The sequence below is a fragment of the Cynoglossus semilaevis genome, chromosome W, assembly GCF_000523025.1.
Source record: "Cynoglossus semilaevis isolate Cse_v1.0 chromosome W, Cse_v1.0, whole genome shotgun sequence".
In the NCBI taxonomy this organism is placed as follows: domain Eukaryota; kingdom Metazoa; phylum Chordata; class Actinopteri; order Pleuronectiformes; family Cynoglossidae; genus Cynoglossus; species Cynoglossus semilaevis.
In genome coordinates, this window is record NC_024327.1 from 8,140,949 (window position 1) to 8,148,548 (window position 7,600).

General features: G+C 38.1%; 1 pseudogene; it reads right to left on the bottom strand.

Moving 5' to 3' along the window:
* Window positions 1-2,956: 2,956 nt before the first annotated feature.
* LOC103397109 (phospholipase DDHD2-like) overlaps window positions 2,957-7,600 on the bottom strand; it is an 8,406-nt pseudogene continuing 3,762 nt past the window's right edge.

A 7,600-nucleotide genomic window follows, 5' to 3' on the forward strand; every position in this document is an offset into this window, starting at 1 on the left:
TCTTCCTTTAGGATCACCCCTACTCCATTTCTCTTCCCATCTGAACCATGATAAAGCAGTTTGTAGCCTCCTCCAATGTTTCTAGCCTTACTGCCCTTCCACCTGGTCTCCTGCACACACAAAATATCTACTCTTCTTCTCTCCATCACATCAGCTATTTCTTTACTTTTCCCTGTCATTGTACCTACATTCAAATTTCCAAACTTCAGACTAACACTTCTATTCTTCATCTTTTCTTTTTCTCCTAACCAAACGCCCTCCTCTTCTTCTCTGTCTCTATAGCTTAATAGCATTAATTATAGCTTAATGCCAATGATTGAAAACATTCATGGACGCAAAAGAATTTACAATGCAAAGAAACATTAAGAGGACAAATGCAGCTGCAGACCCTGATCTGTGACACCTTGCAGCATGTTAAACTTAAGCTATAGGAAGCGTTTAGAGGCTGTTATTTCTGCAAAAGGAGGCTCTACTAAATATTGATGTAATTTTTCTGTTGGGGTGCCCAAATTTATGCACCTGCCTACTTTTGTTTAAGTAATTATTGCACACTTTCTGTAAATCCTATAAACTTCATTTCACTTCTTAAATATCACTGTGTTTGTTTGCTATGATATATTTAATTGAAATTGCTGTTCCACGAAAATTATCGGTGTGCCCAAACCTTTTCATACCACTGTAATAAACCAAACCACAAATTTCACTTTAATCTTTGAGAAGGATACAGGATAAATAAGTGATCACTCACTGGATGGTAGATGTTGTAAAAACTTTTGCAGGTTGGAAAGGTGTAGATTGATGCGTTTAAGCCCACGGACAGTGAGGAACATTCCGATGGGAGAGCCGAACGCAAAAAACGCCTGAGGCTGGAATGCTACCTGTGGGTAATCAATACATCCCTTAAAAAAGGAAAATTGATTTATATATTGATGATAAAACACATTTTTCCTCCAAGTTCAAGTGTGCAAATCCACTGAGGCAGAGAAGGAGTTATAATAATACTCCTCTGGTGCATCAGGATGTTGAAAAAGAAAAATCAATAAGATGAACATTTATAGAACCAGGACAACAGCCAGGGAGTGTTGCAGTAAGCAGGAGAACTGGATACTCACACAAGGTTAGAGGGACACAGATAGAAGCTGTGCCCCAATTCATGGCCTGCAACTTATTATGAAAACTTCCTGTTTTGTGAAAGCAAGACCACATTTAGCTTTCAGCATAGCAGTAATTGATTTACTGCAATTAAAGATTTAAAAATAAAAAAACTGTCCATTAGAGGAGAATGCCAATGATTGAAAACATTCATGGACGCAAAAGAATTTACAATGCAAAGAAACCTTAAGAGGACAAATGCAGCTGCAGACCCTGATCTGTGACACCTTGCAGCATGTTAAATTTAACAGGACAGACATGGTATCCGCTAACATGACATGAAAAGAAAACTACAAGTCGTGGAGAGAAAGCTTTCACTTCTAATGATCAGAGTGGACTGTATATGAAGATAAGTTAAATACACAGTGATCACACAGGAGCTGAGGACAAGGCCAGGAGTGGATATGTGCACAGGTACATTATATGATACACACCTGCCCCTTAGATATGCCTCCATTGGTCTGTCCAGGCAAGCAGGGAAGGGAAAGAAGAAGGAATTTGATGCATTTGATGCGAAGCCTAATACTAATATCAAGTGCAAATACTGATTTTAAATCTGTTGGATTATGCATGTTACCTGTCCGATGCCCCTCAAAGTATTCATAGTCTACAGCACTGGTGACTGACTGAGCCCTGTGGAAGTGCTGCTGCTGAGATAATGGTTTAGGAGACTGACTTTCATCATTATCACTGGTCTCTTGAAGTGGAAACACTGGTGCCTGATGTCACGGTGAGCCATTAACATGGTAGGAAGCAGGCAGGACCCAAATGCAGGACTGGTGCTGGTAGTTTATTTCAAAGATTAAGATTCCATAAACCAGGACAGAAGCATATGCAGAGCCGAGCAGAGCTGAGAACAGGAACAGAGCCAAGCACAGCAACAGACTTGACCAGGAACAGCTACAACATAATGCTCGCCACACCACAGACAATACAGAACACAATGATCCCACAAGGTCTGAGTGAGGGAGAGAGGTATATATGCAAGGGGCACCAGGTGACACAAGTGAGGCTAATTGCAGAGACACAGGTGAGTGTGATAACACAGATTACCCCACACAGCAGACAGCAGGAACAGGAAACAGACAGACCTGACCCTTGACCTTTTTGAAGAGAATACAAAAATGCTATCAAATTAAATATGAACTACAAAAGCTCTGCTCTCTTGTTCCGTTTGAGATTATCTTTGAGCTTTTTCCACTGCTGCTAAAACTAGAGACCACTAACGTTCAACATGACCTGTTTCTTACAGCATCCTTTAACTTCCTGATCTCACATGGTTAACAATTGTGTTTTTAAAAAACTCTTTACTGGATGCCAAAAACCAACCCTTTCCTTCCTAAGGTCATAACACACATAGCCAGAGAATGTTCATCAAATGTGTTGATCATAGTCATGCGTACAACACAATATCCTATTTCATGTCTTTACTACACACTTGCCGAAAATCCACTGTGATTTCAAGAACCCTTCAAACTATTTTTTCAGATTTCTGTGTAATAAACACAATAAAATAAAAGCATTTTGGACAAAAACTATAATGGAGGGATCCAACTTATTAATTACCCCTTAAGGATTGGTTGAACAACATTCTTATATAGTTGTAAAACCTCAAAAGTACCACACAAAATCTAAGAAAAACTTAAGATCTAAGAATAACTTTTTTCAGTGCCTGTCCTCTAGAGGACATTTCCGTCTGACATTGGTCAGAATCTTCTTCCGAGGTCCAAGAGGAATTCCTAAATCTTTCAGATCACAGTCACTGCACAGAGCCTAACAGAAGAGAAATGTATGTAATTTAACAACAGTCATTTAAATCTGTATGCCATATGTCATTGTGTGTAGGTGTAATACCAGTGATTCCAGATCAAGGGTTTCAGCCTGAAGCATGTCCAAGTATTGCTGGAGGCCCAGTTTGCACAGAGCTTGTGTCACAGTTCACTTCATGTTGTTCACCAGGGCACTGCTTAAAGCACACAATGTGCTTTTTTGTAGTTACTATAAAAGTCACCATACCTTGTATCTCTGTTCCAGTTTTCTGATTGGTCAAAAGGTCAAACAGGATCAAAGAACCTAGAGAAAAAAGAAGTGTAGAAGCTGAAATTCTGCTTTTACACGTTTAACAAGTTTAGTAATGAAAATATACTTATGTTAATCTAACCAAGACTGTGGCCCACAACTGAAACTGCCCCACTAAAATCTGGGTGTCTCTGGTTAAAGAGGGTGTGGAGCTTGTTGATCGCTGAGGCTACTGTGTCTACTATGGTCTGACAGTAGGTGGGGCTGTTATAGAAAAACAGATCCAACAGAGTGTCGTTGGTGAAATGTCTCAGCCTGTTGATACTGGGGAGGGTGATCCTCTGGATGTCCCTGGATAATGGGGCGAGAAAGAAAATCATGTTTTGTCTAAAACAGAAAACATTGGTTGTAGTTGTAGTTCAAACTCTTTGTCTTTTACTACTTACTCATCCACACCAGTAGCATCCCTGTGTAGAGCGCTGTGCCAGTTCACAAGGAAGGAACTCTACTCCGCCTACCTGGCCATCCTGCTGAGTAGTTTGTAATGAGAAGCCAGGAGGGACAGAGAAGCACTCCTGAAGTCATTTACTGGAAAGACAAGACGGCAATGAGTCATGTAGATTCTGAAAGATTTGCAAAACAAAGAACAAAGATATAATCTGGAAACATGGGTTGGAAGAAAGTTTCAAAAAAGGCAACTTTTTGCCACAAAGTTTCAGATACAAACAGCTTTAGGCAAGTTAGACTCAGTCACAATGGGCCACGTGCACATTTCAGTAAGTCCTTCTTTGGACCCTTGTGTTAAACACACACAAACACACACCTACCACACTGTATGATGGATCTGAAACGCAGGTCACACGCAGGACCGATGCCGTGCACCATAAAGATCAGGTGGTCCACTTTTTCTGGTTCACCTGTGAACACAAATATGCACTGAGCAAATATAGTTCACTGTATAGTACTGTAATAGTTTACTGTATAGCACTGTAGAAAGAATGTGAGAAAGAACACAAACCATCTGGTATTTCTACAAAAATGTTATCGATGCATCTCTTGACAGTTCGAGGTCGAGTCTGCTCCGAGGGTGAGGTCATTCACTCATCCTGCAATCCAATTGGCTGATAATGCATAATCAGCTGCGCAAGAAAGATGTGGGAGAGGAAAAGTATGTTACTTTTTTTTTTTTAATTTAAATGTAGTAAACTGTGATGCTGTGTCTTTAATTATAATATAAATAAATATTTATAAGAATAAGAATAAATAAATGCATGTCTTACTTTGGGATTGTGTAAAATAACAGTCTCTCCAGTAGGAAAGTCCAGTTTTCTCTTCCATTCGTCCAAGGTCACTGCTATCATGTAAGCCTCCTTTAAAAGGATGTGGGAGGAAACAAGACCAGGGCTGACTTAGAAGTGTCTGAATAACTGGCAGAGTTAAAGGAGGAATTCAGTCATTTTCAACACAAAGCACTGTTGACGTGGCCACATAAATTTTTCAAGAGGAAAACAGCTAATTCTGTCTAATCTAGACTAATCGAGATTAAAAAGATTCACTTTTTGCCTTGCAACTTGCTTAAAATATCATTATGAGTGCAATGCAAAATGGAATTATGCCATTAGACAGCAGTTTCAGGAACTGGCTCAGTTTACAATACATTACATATGGACAATACATATGGATCACTTTAAATTGGTTGTTTCTGCAGCCAACAGGTGGGGATTGGGACTGAGGAAATGATGAGGTTGGTATTGCTCTTGAGTGGCATAGAACTGCAGTTGGATTTGATCTGGCCTGTATTAGTAAAAGTACAAGTCTATATTGTAAAATTAGTAAGTAAGTGTGTTTTTTGTTCTGTTTTTTTTTGTTGTTTTTATTTTATGTACAGTGTCCTTGGGTGACTTGAAAGGCGCTTTTAAATAAAATGTATTATTATTATTATTATTATTATTATTAAGTATGAGTAAATGTAAGTAGTGGTTGATATGTACAAACAAAATAAAACATTTTACCTAAAAATAGTGTTTGCTTATATTTGTTAAATAACAGTGTGTCCTACACATTTGGTGATGGATCTACATATGAATTTAAAGGTATTTAATAGCTCTGCAAAATAGGAGAATGGACACAATGAGGAACAAAATGCAGGACTGCTAAAAATGTTTGTTCTCTGAATTCTTCATCAGTTCTGGATAATGGGTTTAATCAAGGTATAAATCAATAACAACTGACAGTTTACAGACTGAAGCAAATGTTACATAACCTTACATACACAGGAATGTGCTCACCATTCTCACTCTGATGGGACCTGGGTTGTACAAGTAGAAGGAGGGTTTCATTTTTATGGTGGTTAATAATAAATAAATGAATAATAATAATAATAAAATAATGCCTGACATTTATAGTAATTCTGATTTATTCTTTTCACATGAAGTCATTTTTGCATTTGGACTAAACACCCAAAATAGGACAGAAATATTATGACAGGTACTGAGTCATTGCATTATTTACTGCTTATTTTGTTAATGATGGCTCAAGGCTAGAGACAATCTGGTCTTTGAACAAAAAAGACTAAGTATGTTTCTATTCTTTTTGTCTTCATAGGTTTCTGGTTTCCCTGTTTTCTTCAGGTGCATGCCCACAGCTCCAGGACCAGATTGAGACCTGATGCTATTGTATTTCTCATTACTATTGATATTTTCATTTACTCTTATTATCAAATATCTACATATTTGACTAAATCCATATATTCATCTCTTTTTTCTATTTTACTTCTGCTTCCTATTTCCTCTCTGGACGGATACTTGGAATCCGGTACAGCAGGATACATTGTATAATACTTTTCTTCTGGTGGGGTTATTTAAAATCATGGCAAAAGTATTTTGTGATTTTTTTTCAGCAACACAAATTAAATGTATTTTATTCAACTGAGCTCATTGCACTGCTTTCCTAATTTCTCCTAAACCACCCAGTTAACACATTAAATCCAAATGTATATTACACCCTTACCTGTGTTGCAGGTTCTCTCCAGTTTGTCAGAGTCTTCTCAGCTAAAAGGAAACCAGGAGGTGTTGTCATCTGCCTGTCGACAGTAGAACCAGTGGTTCTGCACTTCTTGGTACGGAGCTGGAACAGACTCCATGTCAAGTATCTCAAAGGAGGATGTGGAAGACGGAGAGGCCTCGTCAACCACAGGTGATGGCTTGAGAAAAATGATTCCAGCGTGAAGTCAATAGATTAAATCAATATTTCTTCATTGCATCAACAAAATTCCCAGAATCAAACCCTGAAGTTTCCGTCTTTAGAACAGTGCCCTGTTCAACTCAGCTTCCAGAACAAACAAACACACAAGTCTGAGAAAAATCTGCTGCCTTTTGTAAAATCAACAATGAACAATTAGACCGAAAACGATCAGTTCTCCTCTTGTTTAGGAGCACAAAGTCCATTTTATTCTTTTCTTCTCTACAAGCTGCCACAGATCTTTCTTAATTAAATACCAGGTCAGATGCCAAAATTTTAGAGGTAATAACATGTACTTGAATACTTCTAAAAGTGACCGACATATGAGGCACAACAAACTAGCAGTTATATTTACAGTCTAGGGCGCAACAACATGGAATACATTGAGAAAACTTCAAAATGCATGTAAAAAATAAAAGCTAGTGGGTTTCTTGAGGTTAATACCTGTGTCTGTTTGCACAGCTCAATGACTATGATTCAAAGCAGTGAAAGACTGTACATTTTCTCTGACATGAAATCTCTTCCATTCTTTAACCATTTTATGAACTTTAATCTTGGTTTAAGATCAAAGCAACTTGTCATACAAAGACATCATCTCATCACCACCATAATATGTCCAGCATTTCAGTATCATTCTTTACATATACAGTGGCTTGAAAAAGTATTCATACCCCTTGAACTTTCCCACATTTTCTCACGTTCCGACCACAAACATAAATATATTTTATTGGCATTTTAGATAAAAGATCAACATAAAGCGACACACAATTGTGAAGTAGAAGGAAAATTATACATGACTTTAAATTGTTTTTAGAAATAAAAAACTGAAAAATGTGGCGTGCAAAAGTATTCAGCCCCCTTTTCTCTGAGTGCAACCAGTTGCCTTCAGAGGTTGCCTGATGATTGCTGAATGATCAGCTGTTGACCTACTGATTAAATAGAGTCCACCTGTGTGTAATCTAACCTTAGTATAAATACACCTGTTCTGTGACAGCCTCAGACGTTTGCTAAGAGGACACTGGTCAGTGAACAGCATCATGAAGTCAAAGGAACACACCAAACAGGTCAGGGATAAAGTTGTGGAGAAGTTTAAAGCAGGGTTAGGTTATAAAAAGATTTCCCAAGCTTTGAACATCTCACGAAGCACTGTTCAATCCATCATCAAGAAATGGAAAGAGTATGGCACAAC